Source organism: Puma concolor, chromosome A2 (genome assembly GCF_028749965.1).
Source record: "Puma concolor isolate L17-30 chromosome A2, mPumCon1.1.hap2, whole genome shotgun sequence".
In the NCBI taxonomy this organism is placed as follows: Eukaryota; Metazoa; Chordata; class Mammalia; order Carnivora; family Felidae; genus Puma; species Puma concolor.
This window is the reverse complement of record NC_141668.1, coordinates 2196976-2217104: the sequence shown is the minus strand read 5'-3', so window position 1 is coordinate 2217104 and position 20129 is coordinate 2196976. Positions and strand designations below refer to the sequence as shown.

At 45.2% G+C, this 20129-nt stretch overlaps 1 long non-coding RNA gene across 1 annotated transcript; it reads left to right on the top strand.

The window, feature by feature from the left end:
* Positions 1-472: 472 nt before the first annotated feature.
* On the top strand, positions 473-15896 carry LOC147582915 (uncharacterized). The gene is made up of 3 exons (XR_015243611.1): positions 473-991; positions 5407-5543; positions 15456-15896. It is a non-coding gene; the product is annotated as an uncharacterized LOC147582915 (long non-coding RNA).
* Positions 15897-20129: the final 4233 nt, after the last annotated feature.

Sequence of the window (20129 nt, the reverse complement as noted above, 5' to 3'; positions counted from 1 at the left end):
AGCCGGCAGAGATTAAAACCCACTTCTCTTAAGTCTTTGGGGGAATGGGAAGTGTCGCCTGCTGACAGTTTTGGTGTAGACTTGCTGAAGGTGAATTTGGAAAGTGTAGCAAAAGCCTTGAAAATGTGAGGCATGTTGGTCTGGAGGCTTCAGGGCCAAGGGACTGACACTAAGGCGTCACGGAAGGCTGCAGAGACAGTCATCAAAGCACGGATTCCGGTACTGAAAACCGGGAAGACGGTATTCACCGGGAGGGTGACGAAATAATTTTGCCACTCCCTGCAACGGAATCATCTCGTTGTTGAAGAACACTGAAACGCGTGGGAAATGCCAAAGGAACATCACCGGACAAGACAAAAAAAAAAAAAAGTTTCTCAAACGGAAATCGTGTGTGTGGTGTCGGGGTAGTGGGGAGCCAGAGACGGACAGAGGCACAGGGAACCACCAGCGCTCTTGACCACACACCGTTACATACGCTCGTGTCCCTCGTGCAGCCCTGTTTCCAGAGGACGCGCCCACAGCGGATACCTGAGGCCCCTGCCGAGCTGGGCCCTGGTGCGATGAGGACGAGCAGCTGGAAACGGCCCCGGGGGGCACAGAGAGGGAGCCCGTAAATGCCCGCGGACGGCGCCCGGGCCACACTCGCGGGCCCCACCAGGGAAGAGAAGAAGGCCGCGGTGTTTACCCACCACGGCCGCCGCCGAGGACCGCCGAGGGCCGCCGAGGACCACCAGGCACCAGCGTCCGCCCGCTGCGTGGGGCTGCCAGCGAGGGCCCGCGGCCAGAGCAGGGCTCAGGGAGACGGGTGCAGGTGCCAGCAGGCGAAGCCAGAGCGGGAAAGGCGGCGGGACGCCGCGGGGCACGGGCGGAGCACCTGCGGCTTCCCGCCGAGATGGCCAAGAAGAGGAAAGGGGGAAGGTATTCTTGCAGCCATATTAAAAGCGGAAAAGCAAAACCCCATCTGGGACACTCCTCGGCGGCACACACGACGGTAAGAACACAGAACCTAGTAACCGGACAACCGGCATCGTGGGGCGGGCAGAGAAGCCAGGGTGTCCTTCCCCCGCCAGCTGGGGTCTTGAGGCGGAACAGGCTGTGTAGACGCGGGCCTCGCCTGGGAGGGGCTGACAGGTGATGCGGTTTCCAGCCCAAATTCCGGAGTGGAAGAGGCACACAGAGGGAAACGCCAGGGCGGGGAAGGAAGCAGGTATCCAGGAGGGACCGGGCATCCCGTCTCCCCCCCCCCCCCCCCCCCCCGGGTCCACAGTGCCATCTCGGCAGGCGCTCACCTGCTCTCCACCTGCACTTTCCTCCCCCCGATCCAGGAAGTGGGCCAAGTGATACAGACACACAACAGTATCAACAACAGTGGGACTTCAAATATTCTACATCATGGACGCCAACCCTCCGACTGCAGGCAAGAGCGAGAGCTCTTTTCCTAATTTCTTGCTAATCTCTTCATGCTCTTTTCTGCCAACTCACGGCGGCGCTGACTTTTTGATAGGCTTTTCACTTCTGATCCAGTACTGCCTTGTAAGTCATTTCCCACGACGATCTGACGGCTGTGACACGTGACACAGAGTTTGCCTGAACACGCAAAACCAGACAGACAAAATCGCACGCAAACTGCGTCGCGTCCGCTAGAGCGGGCGCAGCGTGGTCTGGGCCGCCCTGCGCCGAGGCACGATCTTGGGACACAGCGCATCCGGGAGGGTGACCCAGCCTGTGCCCTGTGGGTCTAACTCGGAGCTCGCCTGGAGCTCCTGCCACTGGCGCCCCGCGGTGAACTGTTCGGTGAGCGCTCAGGCGGTGTCCCGACAGGAATATAGGATGACAAGTGATACCAGAAAAGCTGAACATAGAAACTTGTGATGGGTATCTTGGCAGCAGCGTGGACTCCATAATGCCTCTAAAATCCAATCGCAAATTTGTAAATCAAATCAAAAGTATGTGAAATGAGCCCAGGCGGGGAGATAAGTGGGGCTGAAATAAAAGGAGGGTAACATATTGCATTGTGATGCTGAATTTAAAAATGAGAGACCGTCTTGGAGGGAACTAATCACTTTTTCGCAGAGCAGTTTCCTTCCAATGAAAGTTCCTATGCGGACTATCAAGTGTTACTTGAAATAGTTTCTGCCTCATGTTACCTTTATTCTGATCTTTCTAAAACCTGCCATGAAGTTGGGTTCAACCCTTGCTTCTCTAGCACAAGGTCAGCGCAGGTAACGATCGTGCAACCGGAGCGTGTGGTCAGGTCCAGCGCAATAGAACGCAGACTCCCTCCCCAGACTCGCCCCGTCCCTTTCTTACCCCAGCCTGGAAGGGGACGGGCCAGAAACCACACGCACCTCCCCACCACCACCCCCCCCAGCTGTGGACTGCTCGTGGCTGCATATGTGAATGGACACCAGTGTCATAGGCGTGCACAACTAATGAGAATTGATTTCACAGACATCCATGGACAGAAAGTGATTCAGGTGATGTGTCTTAAAGGGGGCACCTGCCACGTCCACCTCTCCCACTCTCCCTGCCCCGGAGGTCTGCACAGGCCCCAGGCTTCGTGAAGGTGCTGGAAAGCAGGCAGGTGCGGATGTGGTGGGACGGACCCAGCAGCACAGGGCGCGCTCTCCCCACGCCTTCGCCCGCGCACACACACACACACACACACACACACACACAGGGACACAGAGGCTCCCTCCGGATGGCGAGACTGCAGCTGAATATTACTTTGGCTTTAGCCTGGGACCTGTAAGTGAACAGAACTATTTTTAAAAACACACATCTGAAGCACGAGTGGGTCTAGACTACGGGCAGACTTCCAAGGCTCAGCCACCTCGTGGAACAGAAGTGGCTTGTACCCTCACACTGTGCTCCAGACTCCGACCTCGACGTCCTGCCCTGGGGTCCAGGTCTCCCTGGGCTGAGAGGTTTCCAAAGTGCATGCACTCTGTGCTCCTGGAAGCAAAATCTCAGGGTAAATAGGAAGCAGAAGCCAAACAGCACAAGAGCCCAAATCCGCACAACCGGGCGGTGGGGGTGGGGGGGGGGAGGGGGCCTTTCCTTTGCAGGAGCTGACAAGGGTCTTGGTGGCTACTCCTCATCTGAGACACAGGACGTGTCAGGCAACCGTGCACGAGGGCACGTCTTCTCTTCTGTGTTCGCACCACTTTTACTGGGCTCTGCGTCTCGTAACCCCTGCTTGGGGCAACTGTCGTCCTACTCTTTTTGCCCATCCAGTGCGAGCAAGCTCTTTCTTTCATGGGTACGTAAGGTGATCGCGTTCACAAACACAGTATTTTTTACCAGAAGTATCGTATGTGCTTGTCTTGTTCTCCGACCGAATCAAAAGATGCTGCAGGCCACGGGCCTTTATCTATGCCTTGCACCCTGTCATGCCAGCATCATGCTAGGCACCCAGCAGGAGCCCAATGACTATTTGTTGATTAATGGAACTTGAACCATGAAAGACAGCCCTCTTTGGGGAGTTCCATCCCTTAAGTGGGCCAATTAGCTTGTCTGCTCCCCATCACCACTGATGGGATATTGTGAATTACCCACGTCTACAATCAGCAGAGTCAGGTACTCATCATTGTGAATAGCTTTCCACTCATTCAGGCTACCAAAAATAGCTGTACCGTAAACTCTCATTATGCAGGATGATGTTAAGATGGGGTGTTCTAATTAATTAAACATTCGGGTCAGTAAGAAAGAACATATATATGCAGAAGCCCAGCTTTTACAAAATGAGAATATAATAATACATACTTAGCGCTAAAAATCGTACCAAACACGATGGAGCTGGGTCACTCGAGAATGATGGAGAGCCTCATCTTAGACCTTGTGCTGTGCACGCAGGGCGTCAGTTTGGAGAGAAAATCTGTAGCCCCATAAATACAGAGCATTTAAAAGGGAGGATTAAATCTTCCCTGACTCCCAATCTATCCGTAGAGCTCCAGTCTAATGTTCTAGGACTAGCACTGTTTTTTGGCACTGAGACTTACTGCCTGACGTGAACTCCCTGGCTGTTTTAATTCTGGACAAAGGGTGATCAAAGAATACTGTTTCTAGGTTTTAAAATGAATGAGAAGAAAGTTTGGGAGAAAATTTCCGGGGAGCTTGAATGTGAGGAATTTCCTCACTCCCCAGAATTTTGTCTCCCTTTACAGGAATTAATCAGTCAATATTCTCTCTTTAAAATTCTATTTTGGGCACACACATTAGCAGCCATTTCAGCAGGAATTCAAGTGGCTAAAATTAAATTTTGGCATGTTTATACAGTCTTTATTCAACTTTACATTTATTCATTCAAAGATTATCTAACAAACAAAAGACGAATGTATCAACTATTGTTTCTGGTTTTTTAGCTTGGGAAACGTAGGTTTCTTTGTGCGCGTGCACGCAGAGGCATTTGAATAACAAAATGCTCTTAAATGAATAAAAGGACACGAAACATTGCATGGTTCAGTAGATCTGTGGTTTGCACCTCTGGTCGCACATTAGGATGACCCAGGAGTCCTTTAAAAAGCCACGCCCAGGCCATGCCTGAGATTTGTTTTTGTTTAAATGTTCTGGGGCGGGGGCCCAGGCAGACACACTTTCAAAATCTGGGTGAGCCTCTAACCCAGTTGGGTTAAAAGCTGACAGAAACACCGAGCTTCTTAATTAAACATGTATTAAAATGAGAAAGAGTTGGGGCGCCTGGGTGGCTCCGTTGACTGAGTATCTGACTTCGGCTCAGGTCATGATCTCATGGTTCGTGGGTTCGAGCCCCGCGTCAGGCTCTGTGCTGATAGTTCGGAGCCTGGAGCCCGCTTCGGATTCTGTGTCTCCCTCTCTCTCTGCCCCTCCCCTGCTCACGCTCTGTCTCTTTGTCTCTCAAAATGAATAAACGTTAAAAAAAATTTTTTTTTAAAAGAGAGAAAGATTTGTCTTCTCTAAACGGGAGAGGAAATTGACATTTCTGTGGGCAAGGATGACTGGATCTCGTGGAGGAATATTTGAGGAGGTGTGTCCCACGTAGCTCGAGAGGCACTGAATGAACCCTGAGATTCTGCGTCATTCTCCCATCTCAGCCTCCCTTATGCTGATGCTCCAGATAGAATTCCAAAACCTTAAAGAAAAACAAATGAACAAACTCCTCTCATCCTTCTACTAATTTCGAAGCGGCCAGATTCCTCATCAAAAGTACTGAACGCACAAGTATCCCATAATTGGCTCCCACGTACTTACGCTGTGCACACAGGTCTGTGAACCAGATAACATCTTGGGTGCGTGTCTGCGAGGAGGGGCGCTAAACGCTTCCGTATCACGACATCAAAGCCGTTCAGAGATGAAAGGGCATCTGAATATTTGCATCATAAACAAGCTTTACATACTAGATATTCCAAGAATCTTTCATTTTAACAGGTGGAGAAATGAGGACAGGAGCACCTCCGTAAAGCACAGAGCCTCACTTGTGGTTGCTGACTCAGTTGGTGTGGCTTTGATAGAACCACTGCAATTAAGCACCGTGATGAGCAAGGACTTGTTCGGCTCTTCATAAGGTACACGGTGTTTACCGATCCCCGGTTTACGCGATATATCTATCATCCTTGGGGCACAGCTGCAAATACATGTTTACAGGGACGATTCTCAGTCCAGGGAACCAATTTCAAAAATGTTATGTCCTTTTCTGAGGTTCTGTAACTTAAAAGGGGCAGCTGGGTACGTTTCAACCTGCTTCATGCACGGGAAGAGGTGGGTTGCCGGTCCCTGGTCGTATCCCTCAGGACTCCTCGGTCTGTGAGCCAGGACAAGGGGGCACCCAGATGCACACCTGCCCTTCAGGCTTCCGGCTGCGTGGCGGTGCGTGTGGATCCGCACTCTTGACCATGGTGGTGAGATGCCTTGGTCGGGGAGCAGGGCTGCCCTGTCTGGGTGCCACACGCCTATTCTCCACTCATGTGAGGCAAGGCAAGGGGACAATCAAGAAAGACATAGCAGTACACTAGGCGTCTTTTAACTGTACCCAGAATCTTTGAAAGAGTCCCACTCACGCTTGCTGGATTAGAGAAACACCTCTCTGAGATGGCTTTCGAAACAAGGACAGTCATTTCTTCGATATTATCATCTACTTTACACACAGCAGACTTACACACGAAATATTTCAGGGGGCCTGGGTGGCTCAGTTGGTTAAGCGTCCAACTTCGGCTCAGGTCATGATCTCGTGGTCCGTGAGTTCGAGCCCCGCGTCAGGCTCTGTGCTGACAGCTCAGAGCCTGGAGCCTGCTTCGGATTCTGTGTCTCCCTCTCTCTCTGACCCTCCCCCGTTCATGCTTTGTCTCTGTCTCAAAAATAAATAAATGTTAAAAAAAAATTACAAAATATTTCACGAAAATGCCTCTCCACGTAAAACAACGTTATCTAGGGGCGCCAGGGTGGCTCAGTCAGTTAAGCGTCCAACTCTTGATTTCAGCTCAGGTCATGATCTCATGGCTTGTGAGTTCAGGCCCCACATCAGGCTCCATGCTGACAGTGGGGGCCTGCTTGGGATTCTCTCTCTCCCTCTCTCTGCCCCTCCCCCACTCACTCTCTCTGTCTCTTTCTCAAAAATAAATGTTAAAAAACTAAAATAAAAGGGGCACCTGGGTAGCTCAGTCAGTTAAGCAACTGACTTCAGCTCAGATCATGATCTCAGGGTTCGTGAGTTCAAGACCCCCATCGGGCTCTGTGCAGACAGCTCAGAGTCTAGACCCTGCTTCAGATTCTGTGTCTCCCCCTCTCTCTGCCCCTTGCCCATTCACACACTCTCTCTCTTTCTCTCTCTCAAAAATAAATATTTAAAAAATTAAAATTAAATTAAAATAAAATAATATTATCTAACATGGTAACTACCTTTTGTTTTAGAGATATGTTTGGAGCACCAGGAACTTGGAAATATTTAAATAAATCAGTCATGTAATGACACTGAAGAGAGACATTCGTGTTGGCATCATTAAAGATATTATTATTTCATTAAATGCATGAAAGAAATACCAAAATGCATTGTTTCGTGGGCCACCCTTCACCCCTGAAAAAGCAGCAGGTGCTGGCTGGGAGTGGACTCAGCTAAAGACAACCTCGTTAGACGGAGCTGACCTACTTCCTGGCATGCCGCTTCCGTCCGCTAACATTCACGGGGCTTTTATTTGGGTGGCTTTGGGCTGATTGCTATTTGCTAAAATAAATATAAGAAGATATCCACACTCTCAGAACCCGGGATATTCTGCTGGGAAAAGTGAGACTCAGCGATCAGATCAACCGTAAATGAGACTGTGTTCTGAGGAGCGCTGAGCGTAGTATGACAGGAATGTGCCAGATGTTGACGGAATCCTGCGGAAGTTAGACTAGCTGCAGCGAAGGCCGACACTGGGACGTGACCCTCACTGCTCTGCTCTGGACGATCTGCCCTTCCTCCTGGACAGTGACACAAAGGACCCTGGTGCTATGGTCAGAGCAGGGTGGGTGAGGGCCACAGATTAACATAACGCAACATGTTATGCCAGCCTCCTCCATTTTACTCTCTCTGGGGTAAAGGCACGACATTTCTAAGACGTCTCAGGTTTCTGTGACCCGACAGCAACAAGAACGAAAGGGTCCTGATACCACTGGGGGTTCTCTGGACCGCTGACGGCTGGGCTGGAAGCAGCCACGAAATCCCCATTCAAACCCGTCTTCTTCATCCCAAGCCTCTGGCCACACACTGACCTACCCAGCCGTTCTGCATCCCTTCAGCAGGACCCAGGACGACGACCCTTTCTCCCCCCTGCAGTCCACGGGAAAGCCAGGGGAATGGCCGCGGGCCCACGCACCCCCACCGGCCAGCCCCACACTGTGCTGTGGTGCCACCTTGGCTCTCCACCAAGACAAATGCAGAGCCCGTCCCAGAGCTCGGTGGGAGGGGCGCGGTGAATGCCCCTTACTCTCCCTCCACACAGTGCTGTCTGGAACCTTGCCTCTGTTGGGGCAAGAGAGGGGATAAGGTTTTCTGTCCACTCTGTCGCCCCTCTCCCGCTCCCTCCTGTCCACAGCCCATTGAGTCAGAAGCAGTCAGCTCCTCACGTCCTGTGCGCTATGCCTTGGGCTTCCGCCACCTGGCACGTGAGGTCCACTCCGTGGACCTACACTCAGTGGCCTAATGGGGATAAAGGACCTCAGAAAAGATTTCCTCCCTTGACAAAGCCTGGAATTCATGATTATTCTGTCATCGTAAAGAGCCTATCTGGGATATCAACAGATGAAAATCAATGTCCTTTTATTTCTACCTCTGTAACAACGTCAGGCATCCGCGAAGGGGTATCTCTGGGGGAGGGGGGTGACGGGGAGTGGCGGCGGACAGGAATGGCAGGGGGAGCTGCACGTTAAGGTGCGTTTTAGAGCATCGCCATAGTTTAGCTGTATTTATTAGCTCTTTCACCAGATGGCCAGGGACGCCTTCCCGGAGGCAGCGGAATCCGAACCTGGCGACTGGGGATGAGCAGAACACGGGTGAAATGTTGGGTTGCAGAGGCAGGGTGCACACAAACTCAAGCAAAAGCCCAGAAAGTTATCATGAAAAGTGTAAACCGCCTAAACACTTCCGAAAACCGGGATTTGTGCAGATACAGAATTCCCTGAAGCCTGTCCGAGTTTGGTACATATGCAGACCTATCACCTTCACTTTCTAGCCAATAAAAATCTGCTTCTGCAAATGGTTGCCATGAGGCTCTGCAAGGTCCCCAGTTGTCATAGAGACCTCCAGCAGTGACTCCGGGAAACAGAAAGTGCGTTTACTGAATCAAAGGGTAAGCATGCGTTTAATTTCATAAGCAGCTGCAGGACATTTTCCAGAGCGGCCGCAGCACGTTACAGACCCACCAGAAATGTGCTCGAGTCCCAGCCACTCCTCTTCTGTTAAATTTTGGTCATTCTAATGGACACGGAGTGGTGGGCCAATGTGGTTTCAGTTGCATGTTTTTGATGGCTGTGATGCTGAGCGCTTCTTCTGTGCTCCCTCAGCCATGTGCGCACCTGCCTGGGCAAAGTGACTGCTCAGGTCTTTCACCCATTTTTTAAAATTTTTTTAATGTTTACTTATTTTTGAGAGTGAGAGCGAGAGTGAGAGTGAGAGAGACAGAGAGAGAGAGAGAGAGAGAGAGAGAGAGAGCAAGCAGGGAGGGGCAGAGAGAAAGGGAGACACAAAATCCAAAGCAGGCTCCAGGCTCCAAGATGTCAGCACACAGCCCAATGCGGGGCTTGAACTCACAGACCGCGAAATCGTGACCTGAGCAGAAGTTAGATGCTTAAGTGACCGAGACACCCAGGAGCCCCATCACCCATTTTTAAAAATAAGTTGTTTCTTTTTTATTATGGAGTCTAGAAATTGCATCCTTGATACAAATCCTTTGTCAACTTTACGTCTTGAAAATATTTTCTTCTAGTCTAGGTTTGCCTATTTTCTTTCCTTAAATGTGTCTTTCGTGAAGAGAAAAGGTTGTTTCGTCTTCAGTCTAATCAAATTTTTCTCTTATGAATATTATATTTTATGTGTCCTGTCAAAGAAACGTTTGCCTGCCTCCTATATCATAGAGATATTCTGCAATGCTCCCTTTTAAACACTTGCTAGCTTTGGTTTTTACTTTTGCATCTATGATCCATCTTGAATTAATTTTTGTTTATGTTATAAGGTTGGCCACGTTTCTTTCTTTTCTTTTCCTGTATGGGCACCAAGTTTTTCCAGTAATATCTGTTGAAAAAACTTACTTTTCTCATTGAACTTCTTAGTTGCCTTGGTTAAAAACCACCTGACCATACGTGTGGGCTCTAGAATCTCTATTTTATTGTTCTAACTACATCTTCTTACACTAACACACGGCTTGATTGCTGTACTTCCTAATAAGTCTTGACATCAACTATACATTGGCTAGTCTATATTCTAGTCTATATTCCTTGTGCTTCCATATCAGTGTTAGAATCAACTAATTTTTAAAATTCTGAGATTACAATTGGCATTGCGTTGAAAACAGATCAAATTAGAGATGACAGTTTAACAATACTGAGCCTTGCAACCATGCATGAATGTGATGGATGTATCTTCATTTATTTAGGCATCTCTATTTTCTCTCAGCAAAGTTTAGTAGTTTGCAGCGTATATATGTCGCATGTCTTTTGCTAACTTCATTTCTAGGCATTTTATGCTCTTTTGACACTATTATACCTGATTGTTTTATTTTCTTTTCCAGTTGTTTACTGCTAGTATATAGCAATTCAATTGTGGTTTTGAATATTGACCCTTTTATCCCAAGACTTTGTTAAATGCACACATGTGTCCTAATAAGCTGTTGTTATTGTCAATAATTTAGAATTTTCTGTGTAAACAGCCAGGTTGTACATGAACAGGACAGTTTTACTTCTTCACTGATAATCCATATGCTTTTTATTTCTTTTTCTCATCCTCCTATGCTGGGAGGACCACCAGTACAATGTTGAATGGAAGTGATGAGAGCTTAAGTTGTTCCCAGTCTTATAGGGAAAGCATCCAGTCTTTCAACATTAAGTATTATGTTACATGAAGGTTTTCGTAGCTGCCTTTTATCAGATTGAGGAAGTTCCATTGCTAGTTTCCTGAGAGTTTTTATCTTGAATAGGTTTTAGTTTTTTATCAAATGCTTTTTCTGCATCTATTGAGATAAATACATCATTTTTTCTTTATTTGACAATGGATTTCCAAACACTAAACCAACTGTACACTCACAGGATAAAGCTCATTTGGTCATGATGTATCCTTTTTTTTTTTTAATTTTTTTAATGTTTTTATTTATTTTTGAGACAGAGCATGAGCAGGGGAGGGGCAGACAGAGAGGGAGACACAGAATCCGAAGCAGGCTCCAGGCTCTGAGCTGTCAGCACAGAGCCCGACGCGGGGCTCCAACTCACGGACTGTGAGATCATGACCTGAGCCGAAGTCGGACCCTCAACCGACTGAGCCACCCAGGCGCCCCCATGATGTATCCTTTTGATGTATTGTTGGATTCAGTGTTCTAACATCTTGTTAAAGATTTCAACACCCTTGTTCCTAAGAGGTAGTAGTCCATAATTATCTGTGATCCTTTTGTCAGGTTTTGTGTCACAATCATGATACTCTCATAAAATTAGTTGAAAATTTTCTTTCTCTATTTTCTAAAAGAATACTGTAGAATTGGTGATATTTCTTCCTCAGGTGTTTGAAAGAATTCACCAGTGAAACTATCTGGGCCTAGAGTTCTCTTTGCAGGAAATTATTCTGGTAGAAAGTTTAAGGTCTTTCCTAGATATAAACCTAGTCAGAGTTTTTCTTTTATCTTACGTCATTTTTGATAAGTTGTGTTTTTAGTTTTCAGTATTATTTCAGCTTTTCAGTATTATTCAGTATTCAAAATTATTCAGTATTAAATTTATTGGCATAAAGTTGTTTGTATTTCCTCATTATACTTTTAATGCCTGTAGCATCATCTATGATGATCTCCCCCTCTTTCATCACTGATATTATTAATTTATGTTTTCTTTTTCTGAACTGTTATTGCCAGGGATTTATTAATTTTATTAATATTCTCAAAAGGCCTCGTTGGGGAGTGTCGTGTCCTCCATTGTTTTTGTCCCTTCCTGTTTCATTTATTTCCCCTCCTACCTGAGTCATTTTCTTCCTTACAGTTACTGTGGTTTCACATGCTCATTTTTTCTCTAGTCGTCTCAAGGGGGGAAATTAGATCATTGATTTAAATAACTTCCTTTCTAAAATAAACATTTTGGAGTTGTAAATTTCCCTCTATGCACAGCTTCAACTATGTTCCATAAAATTTTATATGTAGTATTTTCATTTCATTCCGTTTGAATTATTTCTCTTTTCCACTGTGATTTCTTCATTGACATTTCAGGTTTTGAAGTTCATCATTTAACATAAATATTTGTGTTTTTCTAGAGCTTTTATTGTTATTGATTTCAAATGCAATTCCATTGTGGCCATAAGACAGATTCTGTAATATTTCAATCTCTTGAACTTGATTAACCGTTGTTTTATGGCTCAGCATGTGAATTACTGTGATATGCTTTCCATATCTGCTTGAAAATAGCATGGATTCTGCACTGTTGAGTGGAGTTTCCATAAATGTCAATTAAGTCATTTAGATCCTATAATTTAGATTTATAATTTAAATGTATAGATTTATAAATGTATCGATTTTAATCATTTATTATTTGGATCCTATATCTTTACTGACATTTTGTCTAGTTGATTTTACAGATTATTGAGAACAGAGTTTTACTATGACACTGCATTTATCTCTCTTCTCTAATTTTTTGGTGCATGAATTTTGAGTCTCTGTTTCTAGCTTTGTATACATTTTAATTACTATGTGTTGCCGATGTAGCCTCTTATTATCATAAAATGTCCTTCTTTACTTTTAGTAACATGCTTCGTTTCAAAGTCTATTTTTTCCTAGTATTACTGTAGCTACTCCAATTTTTAATGATTACTGTTTAAGATTTATCTATCTATCTACCTATCCATATATAAAGTATATCTCTTAAGACAACATATAGTTGACCTTGCTTTTTTTTATAAGCCTGACAATCTATGCCTTTTAATTGGTGTTTTAGTCATTTATATTTCTACCAATTATTAATATAGCTTAATTCAGGTCTACAATTTTACTATTTGTTTTCTATCTGTCTTATCTGTTTTTGCTTTCTCAGTTTTTCCTTTCTTGACTTCTTTTAAGTTAATCAAATTTTTTGGCATTCTATTTTAATCACTGTATTGGCTTTTTGGCTACATTCTTTACATTTTTTTTAGTGGTTGCTCTAGAGATTACAATGTACATCTATAATTTATTAGAGGTTTATTTGTATTTAATATTGTATCACTTCATGTAAAATATGGGGAACTTACAATACTATAATCTACATACAATGCTATCTACTTATATCTATAGTATACAATACTATATTACTATAATACTATCATCCCCCATGTGCTATTCCTTTCATAGATATTATAGGTACACACATGATAGAATAGTTTTATGACTTGTACTTTAAAAAATTCTTTTGTCTTCTTTAAAAGTTGAAAGAAGAGGGGCACCTGAGTGGCTCAGTCAGTTAAACGTCCGACTTCAGCTCAGGTCACGATCTCACGGTTCATGGGTTTGTGTCTTTCTCTCTCTGCCCCTCCCCTGCTCATGCTCTGTCTCTCTCTGTCTCTCAAAAACAAGTGTTAAAAAAAATTTTTTTTTTAATTGAGGGAAGAAAACTATCAACACAGTGTTTACCCACACATTTACCATTTCTAGTGATGTTCACAAAATCTTCTGGATCCAATACCCACCTGTTACTTCTCTTAAATCTGAAGAACTTCTTTGGCATTTATTAGATGTGAGTAAAAGCTCCATATGAATTACCCTGGTGCTTGTTTATCTGAAATGCCTTCCACATTCATTTTAAATATTGTGTTAATATGTTTTATTTAACTCAACATATCTAAAATATCATTTTAACATGCATTTAATGTGGGGTGCCTGGGTGGCCCGGTAGATTGAGCGCCTGACTTCAGCTCAAGTCATGATCTCACAGTTCATGAGTTTGAGTCCCTCATCAGGCTCTGTGCTGACAGCTCAGAGCCTGGAGCATGCTTCGGATTCTGTTTTCCTCTCTCTTTGTCCCTCCCCTGCTCATGCTCTGTCTTTCTCTCTCAAAAACAAATATTTAAAAACTTGGAAAAGAAAAACTTTTTTAAAAAAACATGCATTAGATGTAATAAAATTATTATTGAGATATTTACCTTTTTTTATTCACACTAAATCTTTCAAATTTGGTGTGTATTTTACACTTACATCTCCATTCAAACTGGTCATATTTAAGCGCTCAACAGCTGTCACCAATGGCTACTGAATTAGCACAGTCCTAGAATGTCTTTTTGCCTTCAATGTTGAAGACTAGCTTCATGGATATAGAATTCTAGGCTGATACTTTCTTACTGCATCACTTTAAAAATGTCATTCCATTGTCTTCTGGTCTCTATTGTTTCTGTTAAGAAATCTGCTGTCAATTGTCTGATCCTTTGCCTTATGGAACATGCCATTTTTCTCTAACTGCTTTTTAATATTTTATATTATTATTTCAGTAACTTGACTACCATATACCTAGGTGTGTTTTTCTTTCCCTACTCAGGATCTTTGAGCTTCTTGGATTTGTAACTTCGTATCTTTAATCCAATTTGAGACACTATTAACCATGATTTCTTCAACTAATATTCTTCTGTTCCATTATTTTTCTCATCTCTGTTTTGGGGCTTTAATTACACATACATTGGACTACTTGATATTTCTCCACAGGTTTTGGAGGCCCTGTTCATTTTCTTCAATGCTTTTTTGTTCTTCAGAATTGATCGCCTCTATTGATCTATTTTCAAGTTCACTGATTCTTCTGCCACCTTCATTCTTTTGTTAAGTCGATTCTGTGAAGTTTTAATTTCCCTTATTTGAACATTTAAGTCCATGACTTTTATGTACAGTTCTTTGCCAGAGTTGCCACGTATTCATTTATTATGCATCTGTTTTCCTTCAAGTTCTAGTACACCTTTATTAGGTGCTTTAAAGTATAGATCTGCTCATTGCAACATCTGATTCATTGAGAGTTGGTTAGTTGCTGCTGCTTCTTTTTTCTTGATTATGAGTCACATTTTCTTGTTTCTTCATGTATCTGGCTTTTGTATTACTATTAAATACGAGTCATTATGAGTAAAACACTGTAGTCTCGAAATTCTTTCATACTGATCTAGAGAATGACTTTTATTTTAGAAAGTAGTTAATTCAGCCGGCTCAGACTCCTTGCTCTGCAGTACGTAACAGCTAGAATCTCTGTTTAAGTACATGGGCTTTCAGATGCTGCTTTTTCACCAGATTTTCTGGGAACTCCCACACACAAACATACTTTAGCAGTCAGCCCATTATTTGGGAGGATTTTATATGCAGATTTGGGGCACTGTCTCTTTCAGGATTTTCCCTCTAACTTTCTAGATGACCTATCAGCTCCAAATTCTCTATTCTAACACCTCAGTCCAGAAACACTACAAGGTTTCTCCTGGGCAAAGCCACAGGAGTGGTACTATGGAGTAGCTTAGGCAAAAAAGATGTGAACTCAAAATTTTTACCAAGTCAAGTGCCTGTATTTAAAAGGTAGCCTCCCCTCCAGTTATGCCTATTATCAGTGACACTCCTTTGCCCCTTGCTACACACATAGATGTTGTTCAGATTCTTTGATTATCTATGGGATAGTTGATCTGACGAATCTATTCTGCCATTACTACAAACTTCAACTTCCACATAGTGGATTTTGAGTCTATTCTTACAATAATTCAATAGTTCTTACTATCAAGCTCTAACCTGAACCAGCATGAGATGTTTCTCTTCCTTTCCTTTTTCCAGCAGGAGGTTTTACAGTACCTTGAGGAATTCCAGTGGACCAGATCATGTCAGGACCCCCGGTGGAGACTTTCTCTCAGGTGCTGAAGCCAAGCCAAGCAGAGCAGTGCAACAAGTATTGGGGCATTTCTAAAAATCTGCCACCACCTCCCCACAACCACCTCCAGGGACAATATTTTGAAGCTCATGCTAATTGTATCCCTTAAAATTCATTTGGGGGGAAAATACCTGATAAACTGGGAATCTTCAGGAAATCTATTCCTGAAACAAAATGTCCCTTTCTTTCTCCCTTTCCTTACCTGGTCTAGAACTAGTCAGCCCCTTTTTACTGCACTATTCTACTACAAATATTGTAACCTGGCTTCATTTGGCTACAGCCCAAGCCTGGGAAGAAGCTGACCATGTTCGCAGCCTAGCTAATCATGCCAGTGTGTCCAAGCTTTATGAGTGTCTGTCTTTCTTTTTTTCTCTATAGGTCAATATAAATTTAGAATGAGAGAAAAATACTTAATTTTAATTCTGATATTTAAAAGAACCCAGCTATCACTGCTGTGTATCTTGATGAAAATAATATGGTAATCATTTCTCAAGATACAGAAGGAAAAGAAACACCCACAGTGAAATACCACTATACCCCACCAGCTTGACAATACTAAGTGTTGGTGAAAAGTGGAGCATTTGTAATTTCCATCAAATGAATGTCATTTCGTTTGTAATTTTCATCATCTCTGTGACACCAAGATACAGAAAGAGGGACTGATGGGTCGGGCTGGCCTGTTATTCAGACCAACCTAGAGGCATTAGAAACATGAGGGCAGGAGGTGTGTTTGACATCACAGGTGGGTGTGAAAACTGTCACATCACTTAGGAAAATATCTGACATCCACTGGCAGTGATGAAAATTACACTCCTCATCTCCCCAACACTGAACACTGTCAATCCCGTCAACCTGTAATGCTGAATATGGACATGCTCTTCAGTCAGGCAGTTTCACTCTTTGTTTACTCCCCAAACAATCCCATGCAGATGTACAATAAGACCTATGTCAAAGAACATTCTTTGCACTGTTTTTATGCAATGGCCAAAACTTGAAAACAACATATAGTGATCAATGAGGGAATGGATAAACACATTTTGGTCCGTCCATACAAGGGAAAACGATACGCAAGCAAAAATTTAACCATATGAAATAAAAAACAAACTATAGTGACGTGGAACAATATGGATGAACTTTACTGACATAACGCTGGGCAGGAGAAGTAAGATACAAAAGAATAGAGACTATGTGAATGAATTAATATAAAGTCCCAAACAGACCCTTTTATACTATGTGGTTTGGGAATGCACATATAGGTGGCAAATTGATACAGAGAAGCAAGGAAATAATTACCATAAATGTCAAAGAAACAGGAGGGGAAGGAAGCAATATTGTAGGGGTGATGGACGCCCATATGTTTTAATTATTTATTAATCTTCATTTTTACTTCATATATATAATATATATGCCCATATATATATATATATATATATATATAGGCATTTATACTTCATATATATATATATATATACATATATATATATATATTTCACAGTAATATCTTTAAGACATAATAAAATTAAGGAATATTAATGGCCATGAAGGCCACTAAATATTTGGTACTTTAGCATTTTCAGGGCTTTACAAAGTTGAAATACACCTGTTTGCCATCAACACTCCCCCCGCCGCAGCACCACGGTGCTTTTCTCATTGGTCAAGAATTCCCAGAGTCCCTATTATATATATTTACACATTAGAATGTTTTATCCAAAGGCATGTCATAAATAGTTGCTGAGAACCATGAAGATAGTTATGGGAAGCCTTTAAAATACTAAGGATCTCTCCTCCTCCGCACTTTTATTAGCCTGGCGTTAACAGAAATGATCTCAAAGGCTGCTGTGTTTTCAGAGCAGGCTCAGAGGGAAAACATTCCCATTCTTCCTTACACCAACCCTGGTGGAGCCGGCACCTTCCTTCTGGGTGAGGCCACCTCCCTGGGGTCTTCGGTCACTGTTACTCAGGGCATCAGGCAGCCGGCCCCGGACCCCAACCCTCCTCGGCCTCTGAGATTCCAAAGAGCCATCGCACTGCGCTTTACCCTCACATGAATGATCGCTTTCTACTGACAAGCACCCCCTCCATTCTCCCAGCCTTGCTCCTGGCCCCGGCAGTCACACCTGCCATCGGCACGTCTCCCGCCTCCCCGCACATCCTCCCCCTGCTCCAACCACAGCCTGCCGTGTCCCCCAGACTTCTCGGGCCCCGCCCCTCACGTGACTCACTGCTCTCTGTGCCACTCCCCAACTGCCTCCGCCTCCTCTCTAAAACAAAAAGAAAACCAAAAGATTCATTCCAGGGCACGGGGTCCCACTTGGCTATCCTCTCCCTCCTGCGGCTCTCCCTCATTCGTGGTTGACCCCGTCACCTCGCTCCCGCCTCCCTGTTACGGCCCCTGGACTCACTCCTGGCAACATCGCCACCACCTAGACCAGCTTTCTCAGTAGTGACACTTCCCAACACTTGGGGCCAATCCGTTGTGGGGTGCTGGCGTGTGCCCTGTAGGGTGTGCAGCACCATCCGTGGGTTCTGCCCGCTAGATGCCAGCAGCGTCTCCCAGCTGGAATGACCAAAACTCTTTCCGGACGTTCCCAGGGGGCCCCTGGGCGGGGGGACGCCTCGCATAAAGAAGCATTGCTTCAAATGACCCGCCTCCTGCCTGGACTTTTCATTCCTGGACCCTCTTAACCGCCACATCCTCCACCAACATTAGAAAGTTCTCCAAGGGCAGTCGCTAGACCGCACCACCTCCCCCACCTCAATCTCAGACGTGCACACCGCCAGCCTCACCACGGCTTCCAGTTTGCGGCTCAGACTCCGCAGCCCGCCGGCCATGCACACTGCACTCGTCACCTGTGTCCCCGGTCCCTCCCTCCCCAGCTTTGATCTGAGATTTTGCTACAATTGTTACTAAGAGCCTTTTACCTCCCTTGCTCTCCTCGCGGGATCAATGAATACAAACTTCGCTTACCTGGAAAATCCCTAACTCTGGTCACACCCAACCACCTGCTGGTGCTGCACCTGCCTCCGAGCGGCTGGAAGTTGCTGGAGAAAACGCCCTTGATCTGCTAACAAGACTCACGTCAAGTGCGTGGCCACCGGTCCCAAATGAACTGTGCTGCTCGGCTCCCCAGGAAACTCACTTCCCCGTGTCACCGACAGCCAGTCCGTGCCCTCCGCTCTCTTCCAAACGTCCAGGTGACCCACTTCCTCAAATATAAATGGTCCGTTGGGGCGCCTCGGTGGCTCAGCCAGCTCAGCAACTCTTGACTTCAGTTCAGGTCACGATCTCATGATTCGTGAGGTTAAGCCCTGCTTCAGGCTCTGTGCTGACTGCACAAAGCTAGCTTGGGATTTCTCTCCCTCTCTCTCCGCCCCTGTCCTGCTCTTTCTCTCTCTCTCTCTCAAAATAAATAATAAACTTAAATAAATAAATAAATAAACAAATAGTCTGTAAACTATCTTACGTCCCTCTTACCCGCCAACCCCTCCAATCTATCTGAACCTGTCCTTACATCCTCTGACTCTGCCAATTCACAGCAGACGTTCCAAGACCAACCCTCACCACGCACCCTTCTGTTCGAACCCCTCCTGTCACACTTCTCCCATGGCGCAGTGTCTCTGTTTTCTACTAGATAATTCCTGTTATCAGACGATATTCCTTGATGGCGCTCAACTTAGAAACAAACAGAACACTACCCACGTCCTCTCTGCACTGACCGCTTCTCGGTGCTGCCCACGGGGCCATCCACCAGCGTGCTGGGACCCCGCCAACCCTCCCAGCCTCTCAGCTCCAGCCCACTGGCCTCCTGGATGGTCCCGGGACACGCCAGGTTTCTGGTCCACACTCGTCACGCAGATGTCTGGGCAGTGCTGTTCTTCCATATAGTGAAAGAAGTAAGTAAAATGGATATTATGTTAGATACAGTTAGGGGGTGGGGGGAGGGGCTGCTTTTTAAAACGGCACCCTAACATTTGAGTAAAGGAGCTGAGGAACGGACACTCTGTGAACCAGCAGAGACAGAGGACGTAGGGACAGATTCGGGCGGATTATCACCACCGTTTATTTCTGAGGGAGTGGTCACCTGGACGTTTGGAAGAGAGCGCGGGGCACGGACTGGCTGTCAGTGACATCAGTGACACGGGAGAGAGAGTTCACCCATTTCACCAGAAACGAAGTACAGTGAGTGTTTTCCCTCGGATGCAACTGTAATTATGGATCAGTGTTTTAAGGGAATTTGTACCACAGATATCCAGGCAGCCCTGTGACCAGGCAGAATGAGACCATGTTACAGCTATCCCTCCCGGGGGATGGGTCATCCGAAATGACCTCCTTTGTCCCTGGACTTATCCTTTAATTTAAAAAGGTCTCCTTTCATGTAAAAGCCATTCTTCCTTTTGAACTACAAATATGCCTAAAGGAAGTAACTCTTTAAATGGACTCTCGTTGCTAATATTAGGGGCGACTGGGTCCCCAGTCCCTCGCGCATGTCCTTCCCAGGCCGCGGCACCTGGCTCCCACGTGCCACCCCAGGAAACTAGAACGATCTGACCCCGGACTCACTACCTGGCCTGGCCTGCAG